Consider the following 10860-nt stretch of genomic DNA (forward strand, 5'->3'; position numbering starts at 1 on the left):
CAAAGGTGACTGGGTGTTAGGGATGATCAGATAATCCCCAGGAGGTAACTGGAGGTATCCTGTGATGTCTCTTGAATAACCACTGAAAGGGTGGCTGACCGGCTTCAGTGTGTGGAACAATGCCTTTCTTTGGGTTGTGTTCTTCAGCTGGAGGTACTGGAAGGAAAAGCGTAGCCCATGAAGTCATTCTATCAGACCTTGGAATAGTTATAGCTGGTGACTTCCATGTTGTCAATGGAATGGTGAGTCTGCTCAGGTTTTTAGCCTGAACTTTATAGGAGCACTGACTATGTTAGCTAAGGATGCTGAGTGTTCTGGTCCAAAAAGAGAATAATTTTTGCAAGTACTGTCTTGGAAGCCCCACTGCTTTCCCTAAGAGAACCCAAAGGAATGACCTTACATGGTCAGCTCCAACAAAGATTTTTGGGCCAAGTGATTTCTGAGCTGGGAAGACACTATTTGGTTGTTGGGGGAAGATCTCGGTGCTGTTTGAAAAGAAGTGGAGTATTCCATGTTTATCACCATGCAGAACCAAAGCAGCTTATAATGTAGATAGTATACATCTAAAACTTAAAATTAAAATTTGCAGCTCCCTCAAAGTAGTATCCATTTAAAAAGATCATATTGAAAACCCCACTGAATTTAAGTAGTTTTAAAGCACTTAAAGTACATATAAAGGAACACTGGAGAAATAGTTGCTATTGGCCTCAAACTCATCATCCTTCCCCATGAACTTTATTGAATAGAATTGATAGAAGTTAAATTGCTATGCCATATATAATGTTTTAAAAAATCTTCCCTTTGCTTTGAATCGAATGATACTATTCTTTCCTTCCCATTTTCAGCTGAACATGTATCTTCCTGTTACTTCCAGCCGTGCCATTCCACAAGCAAAATAAAACCAATTTGAGTTATTACCTGTTTGGTCACCTGCAAGGGAAGAGAAGGGCAAGGGGAGAATAAGTTTAAAACAATTAGTAAGAAGGCGAGAAAGTCATAGCCTGGAAAGCAAATAAGTCAGTGAAGGTGAAAGCTATAACAACAGCTTTGGGAGGCCACCTCTGGCGATAGGGCCATATTTTACCCACCCGTGTCCCAAATGGCCCTTGAGCAAACCTTGTCACCATGCACTATATTAGATCTGGGAAGGGAGCACTTGCCCGATAGATAGACCCCATGCACCCACCTGGAAGACTTGAAAGCAGATGAGCAGAAAGTCCTTTCCCATCCATCTGCTCTTGCGTCGATCCCGCTGCATCAAAGAGACAAGGAGGGTGCAGGTGGGGTCCTGATATTTTTGTCCCCTTTCCTGCTGCTTCTTCAGCTCTTTCTCATCCGGCTGCAGCAGAGAAACATGGAACTGGGGATTCATCCAGAAGGTGTCTGCAAAGTGGAGAACATCTAGATCTCAGAATCAGGCCCATAACCACTTGGATATCAGAGCACACTTCAGGCTTGTCTTGGGGGAGTTCAAGAATGAACCTTGCAGAAACATAGCCTGATTCATCAATATTATATACCCTAAGTTTCACCCTCGACTTATCCACGTGTTATATGAAAATCCCCCATGCCTGCCCTTGACTTATGCATGAGCTCAGCTTGTACTCAGGTACAGTGGGATCTCATCGTCTACAGTCTTGCCATGCACAGATTTCAGCATCTGCGGATGGCAAGCCCCATTGTGCCAAATAGCAGTGTGTGCATGTAGCCGTGTTAGCAGGTGCACATGGTGCACCACCATTAGTGTCAATTGACTCCAGGCTGCGGGTTTCTTTGTTTCCACGGGGAAGCGGGGGTCCAGAATGGATTCCCCCATAGATACAAAGGTAGTATCATGGCAAGAATCCTGTCACTCACATACACTGGTAATACTCCCCATTACAGCAGCACATGCAGAATGCCCTTTACCTTCGGTTTGCAACAGCACATAAGTGGTTACTACGCATAGCTATGCTTCCTTGCCTGCCAACCCCAGAGAATTACCCCATGGTTGGAAGGTCTGGCATCCACCAGCAGTGTGGCCTTTGACCCAGCACCCTTGGAAGCAGTTCATGTTCCAGCAATGGCGGGTTCCCTCTTGTGCACTGCCAGCACTAAAGTGGCAAATCTCCAAGACATCAAAATGACGTATGAAATCAACCAGTTGCATCCTGTATAGTGGGAGCAAAACAGAAGCAGTTACATAGTGCCACCTGTTGGCCTTGTCTCTGTCAGCAGTGTTCCTACTATCACACCTGATAGTGTATGTTTGTGTGTGTGTGTGTTGACTTGTAGCAATCCCATGAATTTCATACGATTTTCTTAGGCAAGGAGTTCTCAAAAGTGGTTTTGCCAGTTCCTTCTTCGGAAATATAGCCTACAGCACCTAGTATTCATTGACAGTATCCCATTCAAATACTAACCAAGTCTGATCCTGTTTAGCTTCCAAGATCAAACAGGACTTGGTGTCTTTAGGTATTTAGGCCCTCATACTGCTGTTCAAACTGTATGAGGATGAGCAGCAATATCTAAAGATTTAGTTTAAAGCTACTGGCTGGGGTGAGGAGGGCTTGGGAGTTGTAGTTCAAAAAGTAACTTTACAAGCTGTATTAAACATCTGGGCATGCATGAGATGTTTGTACCCACTGGGGGAAAACACACAGTCCTGTGCATCCTTGTCCTTTTTTAAAGTGGAGGCCAAATTCCTTACCAAAATTCTCCATCTTTCAGATCAACCACATGAAGCTTCTTCCGGAGCGCAGGGTCCAAAGATGACCACAGTGGTGACCTGAAGCCAGAAGAAAAACAAAAGCCAAAACCAAGAGACATGGAAATGAACTGCTAAGAGTTTTCATAGGCAAAGCTGGTGCAATGAAGACACTATGAGGCACTATGTACACTGGCAGGTAGGTGAATGGAGGGATGAGAGTTGTCCTATATTCATTAAATTAGATTTATCTCAACTTTCAACCATAAAAGTTGAAAAGATAGTTTACAAATCTAATTTTTCAGATGTCGTTTTCCCTATAGTATAATTCTAAGCACGCTTTATAGCCACCATAAAGATTCAGTAGTGGTACTGAGACTGTGGAAATCGCTTCCTAGCAAGAGGATTCTTTCAATGCCTTGTTTTTAAAGTTTTTCTCTCTTTCCACCTCAAGTCCCATGTCCATGGTTAATGGAAACAAATCATATTCAAGTGAGTTGTCAAAACCGACTTCTTTTCCAGTAACCATAAATTAAGTACAGCTTTGGGAATAACCCTAAAAAGTCAGTAAAACAGGAGCTTCTGATATCCCCTTCACAGGTGAGTCAAATTGTTAGAGGAGGGAGCAAATGAGCCCAAATTTTATTGAGACATCTGAATGTGAAACAGTGGGGCATGCCCCAAAAAGCAGAAGCATAGCTGGGTGGAAGTTTATAGTTGTAACCCAACTGGGGGGCACTAGGTTTGGAAAACCTGTCCTAAATGCCATTCTCTGCAGCCCATGACACATACGAGAGACACTCACTTGTCACTCCAGCGGCCAGACCATTCCTGGTAGCCCCATGGATTTCGCAGTCTTACCAGCCTCACCTTCTTGTCATCTAGGTCAATCTAGGAAAGAATGTTCAACCTGCTATATTCTGAATCATGCAACCCTCTAGATGGTCTTGGACTGCAACTCCCAGCAAACTAGGCAATATAATCAGCGGTGATCAGTGTTGAAAGTTGCAGCCTAATGCACCCCTCAACTATTAATTACAAGCAGAATTGCACTATCAGGGCAATGCGCTTTCCCCTATGTGATGATGTTCATTATCATCAAGTCAACTTCAGCTTACAGCAACCCTATGAATGAGAGATCTCCAAGTCCAGATCTGCTCAGCTCTTGCAACTTCACAGCCATAGCTTCATCGACTGAGTCTATCCACCTGTACATCCTACTATATTACTATACTATAAATAAATAAACAATATTCTGAATCATGCAGCCCTCCAAATATTGCTGGACTACAGCTCCCAGATTGTTTCCATTGACTGTACTGGATAAGGCTGCTGGGAGTTGCAGCCTCAAAACATCCGAAGAACCAGGCTATTCCCACCCCTGGAATAAACAAAGCCAGGAGAGACATAAAAATTCCTTTCCTCTATCAAGCAAATTCTAGCCCCATTTCTCCCCATTAAATCCTCCAGCATTTCCTCTTGTTCCCCAGTTCTTCACTTTGTTGCTTGCTGCTTTCTGACATTCAGTTCTCAAAAGGAGGAATAGGTCAGTCTGGGGTCTTCCAAGACATACCTTGCGGATCCCCGTGATGGAGTAGGCATGCCCTTTCACCAGCCCCTCTGGAGTTGGTGCTTCAATGTCCTCTGACCTCTTAACCTGAAACAGGGAGAATAGGCAGAACAATCAGACTGTAGAATTCAAATACATGCCCATGTTAGTTTGGAAAATCAGGATGCAAAGGGATCTTGCAGCACCTTTGAGACTAACTGAAAGACAGAAGTTGGTAGCATGAGCTTTCATAGACTTGAGCCTACTTTCCCAGATGCATCTGAGGAAGTAGGCCCATGCCTTCAAAACCTCATCATACTCCCAACTTCTAGCTTTCAGTTAGTCTCAAAGGTGCTGCAAGATCCATTTGCAATTAGACTGTAGTTACTTAAGACACAGAGAGTCAAATTTCACATTAAAGGGAATGTGAATTCCCTTCAATTAATCCATTTTCTCTCTGACAACAGGATTTATGTGCCTCAGCAATCAAATTTGCAGACTACACCTGCACTTATCCTCTAATGAGACATTGCAAAAGAAATACGCTAAATGCATGATGTACAAGGTAAGGCAAACCCCAAGCAAGTGCTATGACAAACACATGTCTTTCACTACTTTAGGCAGCACTTCTAAACATACTCTCAGGTGGCCTAAAATCGAATACATCTTAATTTTCTAGTTGCTGTAATCTGGGAGGTAGAAGAATCAGTTGAAGGATTTGGAGAGCTGGAGTGTACATGTGTTGTTGTTGTTGTTGTTATTTGGTTTGGTGTTGTCTGAAAAAATAAAGGTCAGGGTGGTCAAGAACTGAAAATCTGCACTCAGCCAAGACACCACTTGGTGCATGGAAGAACAGGCAAAGTACACAAAGTACAGGAATCAGTGCTTCTTGCAGACTTCCAATTGCACTCACCTCAATGTGTGCTCCCATCAAAGAGTTCCTGCTCAGTGCTGACTGAATAGTCTTGAAGAGCTTGGAGTTAGGTACTTTTAAGGAGAGGGTCTCCCCAATTCCACCAGTGAAGTCCACAAAGGCCTCATTCATGTATCCTCCATTCATTGCTTCATAGGAGCCATTTAGCCTTTTTTTTTTTTTTTTTTTTTTGCAGGAGGGGAGAGGGAGATCAGAGGAAGAGGGAAAAACAGATAATAGCATAAAGAAATGTACTGGAACAGTTCGGCTCCCTAGGAATGACACCTATATATCAAATACAATATAATATGTCCTGGATACCCTCAAGGCATCAGATCCTATCTAATCTTGGGAGTTAAGCAGGATCTGCCCTGCGTAGTAATTGACTGGGAGACCACCAATGAATACCAGATGCTATAGGCTGTATTTCAAAGGAAGAAACTGGCAAAACCACCTTTGAGGATTCATTGCCTAAGAAAAAACCCTGTGAAATCCATGGGGTTGCCATAAGTCGACAGGTGACATATCCTTATCCCACACTTTAAAAACATAAACATACACTTTATATCCTGGATGCTAAATTAACCCTAAATAAGGGGCTTTGGATCCTTGATTTAGAGAAGTGGAACCAACAGAATTATCAGTCTGATGGCATCTATTAATTTTTGTCTGCCAGAAGAGGGCATCTAGAGTTAAGCCAGGAGAAACTGCAGAGACAGAAGCACATCTGTATAAAAATGAATGATGAGAAACGGACTCAGCAGGCCATATGATTGCCATATGATTGCCATTTAAATTCTGTTAAGGAGAAATAAAAATAGAAATGAAAACTAGTGTGCTATAATTCATACTGTGGCCAGGCATGTGAGAAGTAAGGGATGCTGGCATAAAAAAATGACATCTCACTTACTTGGCATAGGCTTTTTCCAACAAAGGCATCCAGAACTCATCATACTCCGGGGAGCGCACAAAAAGAAGCTTGTCACCAATGGTTGGCAGCAGGTCGTCTACCACCACATCCACCCATTGCCCATATTGCCAGAACTGAGGGATTCAGAGATAATAAAAGGTCAGTGGCAGAGAGGTAGAGGAAGGGAGGACTGAAGACAGGCTGTGCCCCTCATTCCCTGTACAGGTGAAAATGGGTAGAGATTCTGTGGCCCTTCAGATATTTTTAGACTCGCGTCTCAACAGTCCTAGCAGGGACCACCAGTGAGGAGGAATGCTGGGAGTTGCAGTCCAAAAACATCTGGAGGGCTGCATGATTCTCACCCTTGTTGCCCAGTCATCTATCTTTAGTCTCTGATAAACAGGTTTGGTATATTTTTGAAGTGTTTGGAAATCCTTAACAAGTTTGCTATGCTTTGGGACTTGGGATGATGGGGATATTGATTGCGGATGCTGTTTGTTAATGATGGAATAAATGATGCACCCACAGGGAATAAGAACAAATAATATACCCTCATGAAATTGAAGCTGCATCTACACTGTAGAAATAATGCAGTTCGACACCACTTTGGTCACTGAATCTCTGGGCTAAGAAAGGGCTGGAATTTTATCTTTAGCCAGCAAGTGGAATGCACCATTTAGTCACCATGAGCAATTAAGAAAGAGACAAGGATAGCAGTGAGTATCCGAGTCTTGAGCAGAACTCTGAAGCCATCCCTTGAGAATCACAAGACCATGCCAGCTCATCTCACCTGGAAATGGAAGATGCCAGCGTATTCAGCACCTTCAAAATGTTGATCCTGTGGGACCACTCGGTACAGGAGTTGTGGGTACAAGGTGAGGGATGCAGCAGCTGCCAGGAACCAGCAGTTACCTTCAAGAGATGGGAAGAAAAAGATGGTTTGGACATAAGAATTGCAAGTGAAGCCTGTTGCAACAAACTGTGGGATATCAAGAGCTGTTGTTCAAGATTATAGCCTCTCCATTCTGTTCTCTCTTTCTCTTCTCATCATCTTTCAAGACAGCCACTGTCGCTTATTCCCACTCTTCTTCCCAGAAGCCTGTCTTAAAGGTACAGATGTACCATGCTAAATTGAATTAACAATGAAATAAACAAGCCAAGGTACAGAAGGGGATGTTACTGCTATGGATATTCTGTGATTTAATTTGGTACATGAGACAGAAATGAAATGGATGAAGTTTTTCCTTCATGGGGAGAGATGGAAAGATGGTCAGTACAGCTTCACTTGCTGAATTTCTGTTCTGCAGTCATCAAAGACACAGGAGTCCCACCAGAATATAGGATGATGATAATAGTGAAACAAGGAGGTACAGAGAAGGACAGCAAATGTACAGTTACCCAGTTGCCCCTGGCAGACGTCTGTCCGATTCATTCCTTCACGAACAAAGTGGGGAGATCCATGCTTGCAGATGTCCTGTAAAAATAGCACAGGATACAAAGGCTGGGGGTTGTAGTCCCAAAAAGGAACTTTTCCAAGCTCTGATGCAGAGGTGTGTCTCCTTCTATTTGCTTCTTATCTACAATATCTTATCTCCTCACTATGTTTGTCTTCAGGTAGAAATTATGAATACTGCAGTTTATAGCCAGCCACTGCTCCACCTTTCCATTGATCTCTTTATAACCATTGTACCCTGCCAACACGACTTCTTGTTCGAATATTTGCTCCCTACCACACGCATCTGGTGAGCTTGGAGGAGTCTTAGCCTCAGTGTTTCTCACTTTTAACTTCCCAAGATCATAACAAAGAGCTGGGCCAAGACTTTTGTCTGCTTGAGGCAGAGTAGCATATGGCGTCCTCCTACCCATGCCTCCAATTCAAGGTATATTGTGCTTCAAGGTACTAAGCAGGGTTCACCCTACTTTGCTTTCAAGATCAGAGGGCAATACAGTTATGAATTAAATAATTAGCCAGTTCCCATCTTTTTGCAATATTGCAAAGGTGCTGAGGGCAGGGGAGGTTAAAGTGCATCTAGGACTGACCACACATACCCTCACAAGGCTGTTTCTGTGGTCTTCAACCTATTCCAGACTCCCTGGGGGTGCCCTTTTTCTAGCCAAAATTTTTCAAATTGTTCTTTTTAAATAGGCTACAGCACCACTTGCACTGTTTAACACCAAAATGTGCTCATTTTGCAAAACCAGAAGATGGGGTATATTTTGGGGGAGCATTTTTGCTGTCTGGGGTCAGGAGATTGACCCTCAGACCTGCGGTTGTTGCCTACCCTGATAGTAGTGCCAGCACTAGAGCAACAGTACACTGACTGCTCTTAACAAAGAGTGAAGCGCACGCAAAATACAAATATTTTTTCTCCCCAGCTCACCTTTGGCCTCTTCCATATCACCTGCTGAATATTCACAGAGCCGGGTCCTAGCTCACGGTATCCAAGTGACTCTGCACAGGGTTTGAACTCGGGGTCGAGAAAGAGGCATCCTTGTTGGAGGCACTGGTGCTTCAGTTCCTGATAGTTCTGTTCACGGTAAGGTATAACTCGGGTCTCTCCTTTGGCGTCGGAGTCCTTGATGAGATGGATGGTGATACGGGGGCCAGACATGGTTGAGACCAACTGTGGCTTGACCATTGACTTGGCTCCCTTTATAGAGTGCAAAGAAGATACACAAAGGCACCTCCCAGTTTCACCAGAGCAAACTGGAAGTGCTTCACTTTTGGACTTGGATACAGGGATGCTGAATTTAACCCTTTACTACACAGTTCCATGAAGGAGCCATACTTCACATAAGTGCTTTAAACTAGTGTTTCTTAACTACATTGGTCTTCCAAGGTTTTGGGCTGCGTGGCAAGAGGTTAGACTGAATGGCCCTTGTGCTGTCTTCCAAGTCATCCAGTATGGCCAATGGGAAGAGACTGTGGGTGCTCAAGTCCAAAATTTCCAGTTTTGGAAATCAAGCAAAGCAGCCTTTTCTCCCAATTTACAGTTAATGGAACTGAGATTTCAAAGAACATGATTTGCCAGAAGCCACCAGTGGAGTCTAAGGGTAAATGCTATGAAGGATCATACAGATTAGGGTGGGTCATTTTCTGGACAATTTGTGGCCCTCTAGACACTGTTGGATTGCAATGCCCATCAGGTTTGGCCAGCATAGCCAATTGTGATGGTCAATGGGCGTTGGAGTCTGCCAACATCTGAAGGGCCACATGTTCTCCACCCTGATACAGATGAATGTTCATTTAGGATGTTTTATGTACAAATGTTGTATATACATGTTGTCTGGAACATAACTGCCCTGCTCTCAGAGTCGATGAAATCAAGAGGAGGATGAGCTCCATCTCTCATCTAACAGATTAGTATGGCTGTTAGAGAGTTAATGCTTGTCCTGACTTTATGAAGGCCATAATAGTTAATCTTTGACCACCTTGGGAGGAAGCGGCAAGCAACCTGTTGTAAAGTAAACATAGTTAGGGCTTGCCAGGCATGAAGATATTGTACTTGTCTATTAGTTATCTAATATTTTGTTTCATTAATGAAATATTTTAAATTGGAAAGTGTTATTTTTCTGGAGGGAAAGGTCTGTGCATCCTGAGCTACTAAATTATAGCCCCTGGGCCATGCTAACCTACAGATTAGGGCCACCCAAGGGACTTTGTTGCCTCAGGTGAAGAACAAGATAATACCCATCCCATTCTGTAAACAAAATATAACCAGACTGGCACCTGGACACTCCAGTTTAACACTGGCAGGGAAAGAGCATCCTTCCCATAGATGAGACCAGCAGGCAAGATTAGGGAGCATATAACAGACCACATACTTGGAAAGGAGGAATCGATCAGAAGGAAGCCAGACATCCAACTGAGATAATACAGAGGCAGAGAAAAGATGAACACAGACCAGGTAGGCTGGGGCAAAGTACTTAGATTCACCTGCTACCATCAAATTCCTCACTACACCTTCCATTTTCAGTTTATTGAATATTCACCTTTGCCTGTTTGTATTTGGAATTATCAAGGCAATCTAATGATCAAATAATCCAAACTGCTGTAAGACCAAACAATCACATTACGTATCCATTAAAACATTTATTAGTATCACAATTATTAATCATTAAGAAACCTGCAAATCGAAAAAGGAATATTTCCAGAGGAAGCAAACTCAGCAGTATAGAAAAGTCCACTAAGGGCCAATGCCTCACTTGGTCTAAGTGGAAGTAAGGGGTGCTTCTCCCTGACTCCTGGCTCCAACCATTGGCTGCTGCTTCTGAAAGAAAGAAAGAAAGAAAGAAAGAAAGAAAGAAAGAAAGATTAAATTAAACATGCAAACAAATTAAGGCTGCATTGGAACAAGCAAACCTGTTTAACAGTTCTGCAGAAGTGGTTTATGAATCTTTACAGACTGGAGTTGAAATTTTGTAGCCTCTTGGATGGCATACTTGAAGGGGCACCTCTCTTGCCCTAATATACCTGCTTGAGCATTGAGCTGACCATTGGCCATGCCAACTTGGGCTGATAAATGCTGTTGTCTTCTGAAACAGCCGGAGGATGCCAAGTTGGAGAAAGTCATTGCAGTTTGTGCTCTCTTGCTTGAGAACAGAGGATTAATGTATGTTGATGGATCCCATATCATGAGCAACTGGAATACTATTAACTATCACCTTGTCCTGACATATTGTTATTTGGTGGGAAAGGAAACCCATCCTCTATTTACACGTTCTTTGTAAAAAGTAGTAGTAGTAGCAGTGCTAGGAGACCTAAATACCATGACAACACCAGATCCAAATGATCTTGGAAG

The 10860-nt window shown here is 43.1% G+C and overlaps 1 long non-coding RNA gene and 1 pseudogene across 1 annotated transcript; one reads left to right on the forward strand and one right to left on the reverse strand.

The window, feature by feature from the left end:
• The window catches only part of LOC121917583, a 14316-nt pseudogene extending 5619 nt beyond the window's left edge, over positions 1–8697 (reverse strand).
• On the forward strand, positions 2720–8536 carry LOC121917585. The gene is made up of 3 exons (XR_006101064.1): positions 2720–2885; positions 4703–4800; positions 8435–8536. It is a non-coding gene; the product is annotated as an uncharacterized LOC121917585 (long non-coding RNA).
• Positions 8698–10860: the final 2163 nt, after the last annotated feature.

This window comes from Sceloporus undulatus, unplaced genomic scaffold (genome assembly GCF_019175285.1).
Source record: "Sceloporus undulatus isolate JIND9_A2432 ecotype Alabama unplaced genomic scaffold, SceUnd_v1.1 scaffold_24, whole genome shotgun sequence".
Taxonomy (NCBI): Eukaryota; Metazoa; Chordata; class Lepidosauria; order Squamata; family Phrynosomatidae; genus Sceloporus; species Sceloporus undulatus.